The sequence below is a fragment of the Parasteatoda tepidariorum genome, chromosome 5 (genome assembly GCF_982258835.1).
Source record: "Parasteatoda tepidariorum strain Cologne lab strain chromosome 5, Ptep-v5.0, whole genome shotgun sequence".
NCBI classification, from domain to species: domain Eukaryota; kingdom Metazoa; phylum Arthropoda; class Arachnida; order Araneae; family Theridiidae; genus Parasteatoda; species Parasteatoda tepidariorum.
Genome location: NC_141759.1, coordinates 65,402,320 through 65,415,644, shown reverse-complemented (window position 1 = coordinate 65,415,644; position 13,325 = coordinate 65,402,320).

Here is a 13,325-nt window from a genome sequence, read left to right as displayed (position 1 = left end):
AAATTGAATTCAAAGATAATGTTGTTCCTAATGTTATAGATCTGACTGCTTTTTTTCTGAAAAAGATACTCGATTATAAACTTACAAAAAGTCATGTAGTATTTCTAAGAATGTCTTAGGATTTCCACAATTGCTTATGTTTTTTTGCGAAATAAGTTCTAAATTTAGTTATTGAGTGTTATTTTGCATAGTAACATCTCTACATAGTTAAGATAAATATTTTAATTACTATAATTTTTTACTGCATTTTAATGCATTAATAATTAAACTATGGATATCAAAGAAATTTTTTTCGTTTATCTGAAATGTGACTGTAAAGAAGTCTAGATCAAATAATGTTAGAAAGTGTATAACAACTTGGGTGCATTAATTTTACTGTAAGATACTATACCGTAATTTCTACAGTAATATTTATTTTATTAGAGTGATTCAGTGATTTTACTGTAATTATTCTTGTAAAATTTACGGTTTATCATATTGTTTGTCCTGTAACATGCTCTTATGGTAAAAGTTGATTCTACTGTAAAAAGTGTCGGTTCTTTTTACCGTAGTTTTTTGATTCGGAATTTTTCGCAGTGTCGACGTTACTCGGAATGTTTCGGAATTCTTCATAGGCATTCAAGGTTGATACCGGAAACGTTACTGACCTTTGATGGTAAGGATTCTGAAAGTTTTAGAAAAAGTTCTAGAAATGTTTGCTAGAGATGATCCTAGTAAAAATTAGCTGCATCTTATTTCTGAGGAGCATTCCTGAATTTTATTTACACATTGTGATAAAGTTAGAGCTTCATTTTTTTTCTTTTTGAAATTACAGAAGCAAGTACTACAGAATATTTTGTTGTTTAATACATATTTAGATGTATTTTGTAACTGTAAGAAGTAAAATTTATGAAATAATTAAAAGTATGTGGGTAATAAATTTAAAACTAACGACACGAATGTGCTATATATAGAATCCTTTAATGAAATAATTTTCTTTTATTTCATCTTTAAGGGCTACTATTCAGCTAGACAATTATTGAACTGTATGAAATAAAACCTTCATAACGTCTGAATGGTTTGCGGGATCGAACTGTTGCATCGGACCAAGAGAATGTTTGTTATCCTACAGGCGCACTTTGGGAACTGCATTCTTGCTCTGAAGTACACAGAGACTATTGGAATAGAACTCGCGTGGTCACCATATTCTCCGGATCTGAAAATACACGTTACTCATTTTTAAGGGGCTTTAAAGACAATGTGCTCAGAAATTACCACCAAAACATTGCTAAGCTGAAAATTTCCATCCGAAAGGTCATCGTCAACATCGATGTTCCAAAACTTTAATGAGTCATGCAGAGTTTTGCAATTCGCTTGCTCCACATGATAGCTAATGATGGCTGGCATATCGAACATGTCATAACTTTAATTCGAATATCTGAAGTGACGTTTACACGTTAAATAAAATTTGTACACTCTGTAGTTTTTAAATAATTTAAATTTTATTTCATATAGTTCATTAATTGTCACCCTGGGGTTTAATAAATGATAACAAAACGCTTATGGTAAACAAAGTTTTCCACAATTACTATTTGCAAGTTTTACAATTTGCCTAAGCTCTTTTTACCAAATTTCTTATATAAACCATAAATGTTGTTTTTCTAGAGTTAAGCATTATAACAATAAAGAAAAGTAAACAAACACAAATTGCTTGTCGTTTAAAATTTCCCAGGATTCATGGCATTCTATCTATAGATTTAAAATGAAATACTTGATGGAATTTCATCCAAAGACACCAAACTATCAACTAAGATTCTAAGGTTTTAGACATAGCAAGGATGTTTTTTCCTTCTTTTCAATTTATATTTTTATAGAATTTTGTGTTGCTTGAATCCATATTTTTCTCTATAGAAAAGCACAAAACTAACTTTCAAACTTTGATCAGATAGGAAGCTCATTATAGACGTATTACACAATGCTCGGTTTAATATTTTCATTTTGCTCCTAAATAATATTCTATGGGAAAAATACATGATTTATAGCGTTTGCAAAATGCGCAATTTATAGAAGAGTTTGTAAAAAAATAATTTTTTTCTGTATATAAGAAGGTTCTGGGGAGGGGGCAAAATTTTCTTAATTTTTAAATTCTTTTATTATTTAAAAATATGCATTAATATTTCCTTCTAAAAATTTAGCAAATATATTTTGATTTCATTTAAATCGCGAGATAAGAGATTTGTCTTCTTTGTATTGATCTTAAAGTTTGAATGAAACTTTAAATTATTTTCCTTACAAACTCATTTTTTCATTATCGAATCTTCACTACGAAATGATATGTTTCAAATATAAAAGGTTTATCTAGAAAAAAATTGGATTATAGTACTTAAACTAGATATTTAAATATTTTTCTTTTTAATTTTGAGTTATGTATTCATTATTAGTTATGGATTTATTATTAGTTGTGTATTCATTATTAGTTATGTATTCAATATTAGTTATGTATTCATCATTAGTTATGTGTTCATTATTAATGATTAAGTCCATTAAAATTCTATAATCTAAAACTAATCATTAAGGAACCTAGTTATAGGTGTTAGAATTAGGGACATTCATTAAGGAAAAAATTTATTTTAAATTTAAAAAAAAAGAAAAGTATCAGCTGTTCTCGAGTACTATACCTTTGGTTGTTTTGGAAAAATACCTAAGATTTTAACTCTCTAATAAATTCCAGTGCTTAGCAAAACTGTACTGAATTTTCTTTGCTGTGTGTCATAGTTTGTCTTTAGAAAGAACTCCCATTGCCAAAAATTCTAAGGTGGTCTTCTAAGTTTCGGAATACTTCTCGGAATGATAAAAAAATATGTGGTTACAGACACAAATTATAAAAGTCGACTTTAGAAATATTTTTTTAAATAATAAATTTTTTTATTTGAAAAAATATATATATTTGAATGGTAGAAATAAGATGAAACACTGAATTTCAAACTTTTTATATGTGTTTAGGCCTAACAATATTTACTGATACTGATTTTGTAGTTATTTTTTTTTAAAATTTTTCTTCGTTCTTGTTTATTGTTCATATTACCTGCATAATAATGCCATGCAAAAATGTCATGTAAAAATGCCATCTAAGATACATTGATGCAAAAAAATGTCATGACGCATAATGTCATGTAAAAAATAAGATGAGTCATGAAAAAAAATATGCATGATCATAATGAGCCTCACTTTACCGTGCAAAGATTGGGAACGATTCGTTTGTCCGATAAGATGGATTAAATTACGGTAAAATTATTTCCGGTTCAATGTACCATCCATTAAAAAGTACCATCACTCAGTGTGCCGGTACTTTTTACCGTGAAATCCATCTTTACCGGAATAAGTTGCGGAATAAAAAAGCTGATATAATGCAATTTTTCCAGTAAAATTTACCGAAAAATCCCAGAATTACTGCAATTAAATAAATATTACTGTAAAAATCACTGTATAATATTTTAGGATAAAAATTGCACCCAAAATTGCAAAAATTGCATACGGAGGATGCACCCAAATTTTATATCCATCTTTACCGGAATCCATCTTTACCGGAATATGTTGCGGAATAAAAATATTGATATAATGTAATTTTCCCAGTAAAATTTACCGAAAAATCCCGTAAATACTCCAATTAAATAAATATTACTGTAAAAATTACGGTATTATATTTTAGGCTAAAAATTGATTACATGGAGGATGCACCCAAATTTTATATCGTTATATTATATCCATCTTTACCGGAATCTTTACCGAAATCCATCTTTACCGGAATATGTTGCGGAATAAAAAAATTTATATAATGCAATTTTCCCAGTGCAACTTACCGAAAAATCCGGGAATTACTCCAGTTAAATAAATATTACTGTAAAAATTACGGTATTATATTTTAGGTTAAAAATTGGTTATATGGAGGATGCACCCAAATTTTATATCGTTATATTAAATCCATCTTTACCGGAATCTTTACCGAAATCCATCTTCACCGGAATATGTTGCGGAATAAAAAATTTATATCATGCAATTTTCCCAGTGCAATTTACCGAAAAATCCGGGAATTACTCCAGTTAAATAAATATTACTGTAAAAATTACGGTATTACATTTTAGGTTAAAAATTGGTTATATGGAGGATGCACCCAAATTTTGTATCGTTATATTATATCCATCTTTACCGGAATCTTTACCGAAATCCATCTTCACCGGAATATGTTGCGGAATAAAAAATTTATATAATGCAATTTTCCCAGTGCAATTTACCGAAAAATCCCGGAATTACTCCAATTAAATAAAAATTACTGTAAAAATTACGGTATGATATTTTAGGCTAAAAATTGATTACATGGAGGATGCACCCAAATTTTATATCGTTATATTATATCCATTTTTACCGGAATCTTTACCGAAATCCATCTTTACCGGAATATGTTGCGAAATAAAAAAATGATATAAGGCAATTTTCCCAGTGAAATTCACCGAAGAATCCCGGAATTACTCCAATTAAATAAATATTTCTGTAAAAATTACGGTATTATATTTTAGGTTAAAAATTGATTATATTAACGATTAAAATTGGCATGCACTCAAATTTTATATCGTTATATTATATCCATCTTTACCGGAATATGTTGCGAAATAAAAAAATTGATATAATGCAAATTTACCGAAAAATCCCGGAATTACTCCAATTCAATAAATATTACTGTAAAAATTACGGTATTTTATTTTAGGTTAAAAATTGATTACATGGAGGATGAACCCAAATTTTATATCGTGATATTATATCCATCTTTACCGGAATCTTTACCGAAATCCATCTTCACCGGAATATGTTGCGGAAAAAAAAATTTATATAATGCAATTTTCCCAGTGCAATTTACCGAAAAATCCGGGAATTACTCCAGTTAAATAAATATTACTGTAAAAATTACGGTATTATATTTTAGGTTAAAAATTGGTTATATGGAGGATGCACCCAAATTTTATATCGTTATATTATATCCATCTTTACCGGAATCTTTACCGAAATCCATCTTCACCGGAATATGTTGCGGAATAAAAAAATTATATCATGCAATTTTCCCAGTGCAATTTACCGAAAAATCCGGGAATTACTCCAGTTAAATAAATATTACTGTAAAAATTACGGTATTATATTTTAGGTTAAAAATTGGTTATATGGAGGATGCACCCAAATTTTGTATCGTTATATTATATCCATCTTTACCGGAATCTTTACCGAAATCCATCTTCACCGGAATATGTTGCGGAATAAAAAATTTATATAATGCAATTTTCCCAGTGCAATTTACCGAAAAATCCCGGAATTACTCCAATTAAATAAAAATTACTGTAAAAATTACGGTATAATATTTTAGGCTAAAAATTGATTACATGGAGGATGCACCCAAATTTTATATCGTTATATTATATCCATTTTTACCGGAATCTTTACCGAAATCCATCTTTACCGGAATACGTTGCGAAATAAAAAAATGATATAAGGCAATTTTCCCAGTGAAATTCACCGAAGAATCCCGGAATTACTCCAATTAAATAAATATTTCTGTAAAAATTACGGTATTATATTTTAGGTTAAAAATTGATTATATTAACGATTAAAATTGGCATGCACTCAAATTTTATATCGTTATATTATATCCATCTTTACCGGAATATGTTGCGAAATAAAAAAATTGATATAATGCAAATTTACCGAAAAATCCCGGAATTACTCCTATTCAATAAATATTACTGTAAAAATTACGGTATTTTATTTTAGGTTAAAAATTGATTACATGGAGGATGAACCCAAATTTTATATCGTGATATTATATCCATCTTTACCGGAATCTTTACCGAAATCCATCTTCACCGGAATATGTTGCGGAATAAAAAATTTATATAATGCAATTTTCCCAGTGCAATTTACCGAAAAATCCCGGAATTACTCCAATTAAATAAATATTACTGTAAAAATTACGGTATTATATTTTAGGTTAAAAATTGATTATATTAACGATTAAAATTGGCATGCACTCAAATTTTATATCGTTATATTATATCCATCTTTACCGGAATATGTTGCGAAATAAAAAAATTGATATAATGCAAATTTACCGAAAAATCCCGGAATTACTCCAATTAAATAAATATTACTGTAAAAATTACGGTATTATATTTTAGGCTTAAAATTGATTACATGGAGGAAGCACCCAAATTTTATATCGTTATATTATATCCATCTTTACCGGAATCTTTACCGAAATCCATCTTTACCGGAATATGTTGCGGAATAAAAAAATTTATATAATACAATTTTCCCAGTGCAATTTACCGAAAAATCCCGGAATTACTCCAATTAAATAAATATTACTGTAAAAATTACGGAATTATATTTTAGGTTAAAAATTGATTATATTAACGATTAAAATTGGCATGCACTCAAATTTTATATCGTTATATTATATCCATCTTTACCGGAATATGTTGCGAAATAAAAAAATTGATATAATGCAAATTTACCGAAAAATCCCGGAATTACTCCAATTCAATAAATATTACTGTAAAAATTACGGTATTTTATTTTAGGTTAAAAATTGATTACATGGAGGATGAACCCAAATTTTATATCGTGATATTATATCCATCTTTACCGGAATCTTTACCGAAATCCATCTTCACCGGAATATGTTGCGGAATAAAAAATGTATATAATGCAATTTTCCCAGTGCAATTTACCGAAAAATCCGGGAATTACTCCAGTTAAATAAATATTACTGTAAAAATTACGGTATTATATTTTAGGTTAAAAATTGGTTATATGGAGGATGCACCCAAATTTTATATCGTTATATTATATCCATCTTTACCGGAATCTTTACCGAAATCCATCTTCACCGGAATATGTTGCGGAATAAAAAATTTATATAATGCAATTTTCCCAGTGCAATTTACCGAAAAATTCGGGAAATACACCAGTTAAATAAATATTACTGTAAAAATTACGGTATTATATTTTAGGTTAAAAATTGGTTATATGGAGGATGCACCCAAATTTTATATCGTTATATTATATCCATCTTTACCGGAATCTTTACCGAAATCCATCTTCACCGGAATATGTTGCGGAATAAAAAATTTATATGATGCAATTTTCCCAGTGCAATTTACCGAAAAATCCGGGAATTACTCCAGTTAAATAAATATTACTGTAAAAATTACGGTATTATATTTTAGGTTAAAAATTGTTTATATGGAGGATGCACCCAAATTTTGTATCGTTATATTATATCCATCTTTACCGGAATCTTTACCGAAATCCATCTTCACCGGAATATGTTGCGGAATAAAAAATTTATATAATGCAATTTTCCCAGTGCAATTTACCGAAAAATCCCGGAGTTACTCCAATTAAATAAATATTACTGTTAAAATTACAGTATTATATTTTAGGTTAAAAATTGGTTATATGGAGGATGCACCCAAATTTTATATCGTTATATTATATCCATCTTTACTGGAATCTTTACCGAAATCCATCTTTACCGGAATATGTTGCGAAATAAAAAAAAATGATATAAGGCAAATTTACCGAAAAATCCCGGAGTTACTCCAATTAAATAAAAATTACTGTAAAAATTACGGTATAATATTTTAGGCTAAAAATTGATTATATTAACGATTAAAATTGGCATGCACTCAAATTTTATATCGTTATATTATATCCATCTTTACCGGAATATGTTGCGAAATAAAAAAATTGATATAATGCAAATTTACCGAAAAATCCCGGAATTACTCCAATTCAATAAATATTACTGTAAAAATTACGGTATTTTATTTTAGGTTAAAAATTGATTACATGGAGGATGAACCCAAATTTTATTTCGTGATATTATATCCATCTTTACCGGAATCTTTACCGAAATCCATCTTCACCGGAATATGTTGCGGAATAAAAAATTTATATAATGCAATTTTCCCAGTGCAATTTACCGAAAAATCCGGGAATTACTCCAATTAAATAAATATTACTGTAAAAATTACGGTATTATATTTTAGGTTAAAAATTGGTTATATGGAGGATGCACCCAAATTTTATATCGTTATATTATATCCATCTTTACCGGAATCTTTACCGAAATCCATCTTCACCGGAATATGTTGCGGAATAAAAAATTTATATAATGCAATTTTCCCAGTGCAATTTACCGAAAAATCCGGGAATTACTCCAATTAAATAAATATTACTGTTAAAATTACAGTATTATATTTTAGGTTAAAAATTGGTTATATGGAGGATGCACCCAAATTTTATATCGTTATATTATATCCATCTTTACTGGAATCTTTACCGAAATCCATCTTTACCGGAATATGTTGCGAAATAAAAAAAAATGATATAAGGCAATTTTCCCAGTAAAATTCACCGAAGAATCCCGGAATTACTCCAATTAAATAAATATTTCTGTAAAAATTACGGTATTATATTTTAGGTTAAAAATTGATTATATTAACGATTAAAATTGGCATGCACTCAAATTTTATATCGTTATATTATATCCATCTTTACCGGAATATGTTGCGAAATAAAAAAATTGATATAATGCAAATTTACCGAAAAATTCCGGAATTACTCCAATTAAATAAATATTACTGTAAAAATTACGGTATTTTATTTTAGGTTAAAAATTGATTACATGGAGGATGAACCCAAATTTTATATCGTTATATTATATTATTATCCTTATAGAATTTTTTACAGTGTGGTAAAGTTGCAAAAATTTAAAGAGATACTGTGGTTAAAAATTTATCAACATTTTTATAGTGTATTTTAAAATTAATTTACATTTAAAAGAAACGATAAGATTAAAACTCTATGGCACACCTTAGTTTTTACTCTCAGAGCAAATTGAATTTCGAAATAAAAGGAATTCTATAAATAGAACATTCAAAAGACGTCTGATGGATTTTTATCCTTTAGAATCAAAACTATCAATCAATTATTGGCAGAGCATGGGGTCGACTGGAGATATTTATTTCATATTCTTTATTTTTTGGGGAATTTCCTGGTATTCTGTGTTACTTTGATTCACATTTTCTATAAAAGTTAGCTAAAAATATGTTTTAAATTTTGTTTAAGTTTTAAAAATAATTAATAATGGGTTGAGCGAGAGATGCTTTAATGTTTTTTATTATTTTGTTTAAAAATAAACGCTTAAGCAGAAAATTAGAAAACTATTTCCGTTATGTGTCATGCGCATAGACACTGTAATTTTCATTTTTATTTTGTGAGATACACCCACAAAATAAAGTATATCTTTTTTTGATCGAGCTTAAACTAAAGGTCTGAAATACGATTTTTATACATTAATATTTATCATACAAGTAAATAAATTAAAATAATCAAATAGTTCGCCTAATTAACTGTCTCTAATTAAAAACAATATTATTCATTTAAATTCTTAGACTTTGAAGATATATAAAATGCAAAACAATATTTTACTAAGTGTGTTTAAGTGTGATTACGTTTTTGCGTTTAAAATGGTAGGAGCAATCGGATCCTAGGACCCAGCCTATGTCTTGAAAAAGCATCCCTCTCTATTACGGATTCACTACTGATTCTATAGTGCCTTGATGACAACTTGGGTTCATGGCTTCGTGGAGTCTGCCCCACACTCAAACTCTCCAGTTAGCTCTGACCAGCAGAAATCGAGACTCATTTAACCGAGATACAGTTTTCCAGTCATCTAAGGTCCAACCTATATAGCCACGAGCCCAGGAGTGGCACTAGACATGATGTAGTGCTGTTAGTAAAGGTACTTTTGTCTGCCTTCCTTTACTGCCAACTTTTACCACACTGTCCTAATAAATATGTCCATTTCATGTCCCACATTCATGCTCGTGATTATTTCACGACGTACTGTTAGTAAAGGTACTTTTGTCTGCATTCCTTTACTGCCAACTTTTACCACACTGTCCTAATAAATATGTCCATTTCATGTCCCACATTCATGCTCGTGATTATTTCACGACGTACTGTTAGTAAAGGTACTTTTGTCTGCCTTCCTTTACTGCCAACTTTTACCACACTGTCCTAATAAATATGTCCATTTCATGTCCCACATTCATGCTCGTGATTATTTCACGACGTACTGTTAGTAAAGGTACTTTTGTCTGCCTTCCTTTACTGCCAACTTTTACCACACTGTCCTAATAAATATGTCCATTTCATGTCCCACATTCATGCTCGTGATTATTTCACGACGTACTGTTAGTAAAGGTACTTTTGTCTGCCTTCCTTTACTGCCAACTTTTACCACACTGTCCTAATAAATATGTCCATTTCATGTCCCACATTGATGCTCGTGATTATTTCACGACGTAATGATACTTGTCTGTTAACACGGACAATTTACTCACCGCAGGTGGTCTCGGTCATAAAATTCAGGAGGTCGGCCAATACGTTATCCATGATGGGAGGTTATGCTTGTAATTAAGTATTCTATCGACACACTTTTGACACTGTAGATCTAGGAATGTTGAATTCCCTCACAATGTGAGAAATGGAATCTCCCATGCGTCTAGATAAAACGTTCATTACACGTTCAAAGTCTGTTAATTCTCGTCTTGCGATGATAATTACACCAGAAACATTCTCAGATGAGTAACTTGAACACAAATGAAAGCACTGCCACTTCACTACCATTATATACAATTTGTATGCGATACTAAGGACACCTGCATTTTTGCATACTGCTATCCATGACTTTTGTGACCTCAGCGTTTATGGTAACAGCTTGCCGGAAATCCCGGTCCGCAAAATTATAGTTTTTATTACCACACATTTAGTGAAATATAGAAAATTGAAAAGTATATTAAACCGAATAAATGCTTTATATGCCGTGATCTAAAGTATCATGAAATATAACCAAATTTTTCCACGTTTACCAAATTTTATCGTAATAAAACCACACAAATGTAATAAAACCTCATTTTATTGTTTATTTTACCAAGTCAATAATGAAGCGTTAGGGTAAAACTTCCGAGCTTTTTGTTTTTTCTCCATAGATCCAGAAACATAATGAAGTTTACTGTATTTGGTGTTTTAAAAATATTTTCTTCTTAGTGAATGGTTATTTTAATTCTTTTTTCCGAACTATAACTTTTTTTTTAAACATAATTTTTTTCTGAACTTATTTTCATTTTTTAAAATTATTTGCGTTTTCTTAATAATGCGCTTTCATTTTTACATTTCTTAATTACATTTTTCAAACATTACTTCAATGTTAATGTTAGGAGAGTGGTCTCAGGTGCAGTTTGGACTGAAGAAGAATCAGATGATGAAGTTATTACGAACGAAATAAATGAGAGAGAAAAAGAAATACCAGATATCGAAAAAAAGAAAATGGCCTTAAACGATAAGCTAAATAATCAGCAAGACAGATGTATTTACTTAAAGAAGGCAACAGCCAAATGCTTTTTTTACATCAAAAAAATTGCGGTATACGCTTTTAAAGATGCAGTTTCTGAACAAAAGAGACTAAATGATTGCTTTTCCAGTTTTTGCTTCATAAAAAATAAATAAAAATAATAATTGTTTTTAAGTTTAATCTCCTAAAACCAAGCTTCCAATATATTGGACAGCATTCCACACAATTCTTTTTTACTTAAAAAGATAATATTTAACTTTTTTTAGAGAGTGATTTTCTATGCAAAAATATAATTGGATTCGTCCTCGTTAGAGTTTACAATTGCAATAAAAAAGTAATTGGATTCGACAACATTTTACAAAGTTTTATTACATTTCAACTTCTTATTATTTGAGCTCAGTAAATCTTTTAAAAAAATGAACCAAAATATAAAGAAATACACTATGTAAAACGAAACACTACTAAACGATGATAATAATAACCTCCAACTTTTTTAATATAATTATTAAAAATGAATACAAAAGCTAATTAGGTTATGTAACTAATTTTTTTAAAAAAGTATTTTATTACATTTATATGCTTATTTTTTTTTTAAGTTGCATATTTTTAAATAAATATCGCCGCATTTTCTGCAAAATAGTTAAAGCTCGACCTGAAAAAGATATGATTTATTTCGTGTTTGTTTCGCATATGGTTCTACTTTAGATACTTTTTAATGTCCAAAAGGAGACAAGGGAACCATTTGTGCTACCTAGATTAAAGCGAAAACAACGTCAATAAATCACAAATGCAAAACAGAAATGTACATACTATAGTTTCAGTTCTTTAAACAAGAATCTTCCGCTGAGGGAGAGAAAATTCTGGTAAAATTACCGTACTGTATAAAAAAGAAATTTCTGGTAAAAAAAAACCATTATTCTGGTTAATGAAACCAAAATATACGTTATTTAGACCATTCATTTAGTAATTTTTCCATTCATGGGATAACGGTTTACCGGAAATTATTTTCAAATTATTAGTTTTCAAATTTTATTATTCATATTATCCCACATTTAGTAACAAATACAAAATTGAATTGAAGTAAATATAGCCAAATAAAAGTTTCTTACACCATGCTCTCTTGTTTCACGATAAAATTACTAAATTTTATCTCATCTACCAAATTTTATCGCATATTATAATACACCATTTTGTTGTTAATTTTACCAAAATCATTATCAAAGAGCTTCGGAAAAAACTATCAAGTTTTTTGGTGCTAACATGGAACCAAAACACGTTAAAACTTACCATATTCTGGTAGTTTTTACAATACCTTTCTTCAATGCAGTGTCTAAACACCAAATGATTGTTGAAAAGTAAATAGATAATCATGTTAAAAGTGGTTTAACCAATAGGTGCAGAGAAACAAGTTTGAACAATGATAATAAAAAGAAGGGTGGAGAAAAACAGGTGTGAGAGATTTTAGACACGTACTAATAAAATTCTTTTCAATAGTTCTTCCTTGAAGAATACTTTACCTTAAAGTTACCACTGTCTACAGTGGATTTCCTTCTGATATTTTCGATTCTATCTGTAGAACATTAATCACGAAATCCAACAAAATCCCTAGTTCGAACTTTAACGATTCAATTGTGGTCTTGCGTATATAGGTTAAGCTAAGCGTACCCTTATATTTCGACTCAAAGAACATGAAAGATATGTCCAAAAATAAGGATGTTAAACGATTTCTACATAGTTGCAGTTCTAATTATAGGTTTGAAATTTCTTCTCAAATCCTTCAATACTGTTCTTCTTCTACTGAGTTTGATTTTTGGAAATCATGTCATATTCTGAAAAATATTAAGAATTTAGTTAATGTTATATCTAGTATCCCACCCTT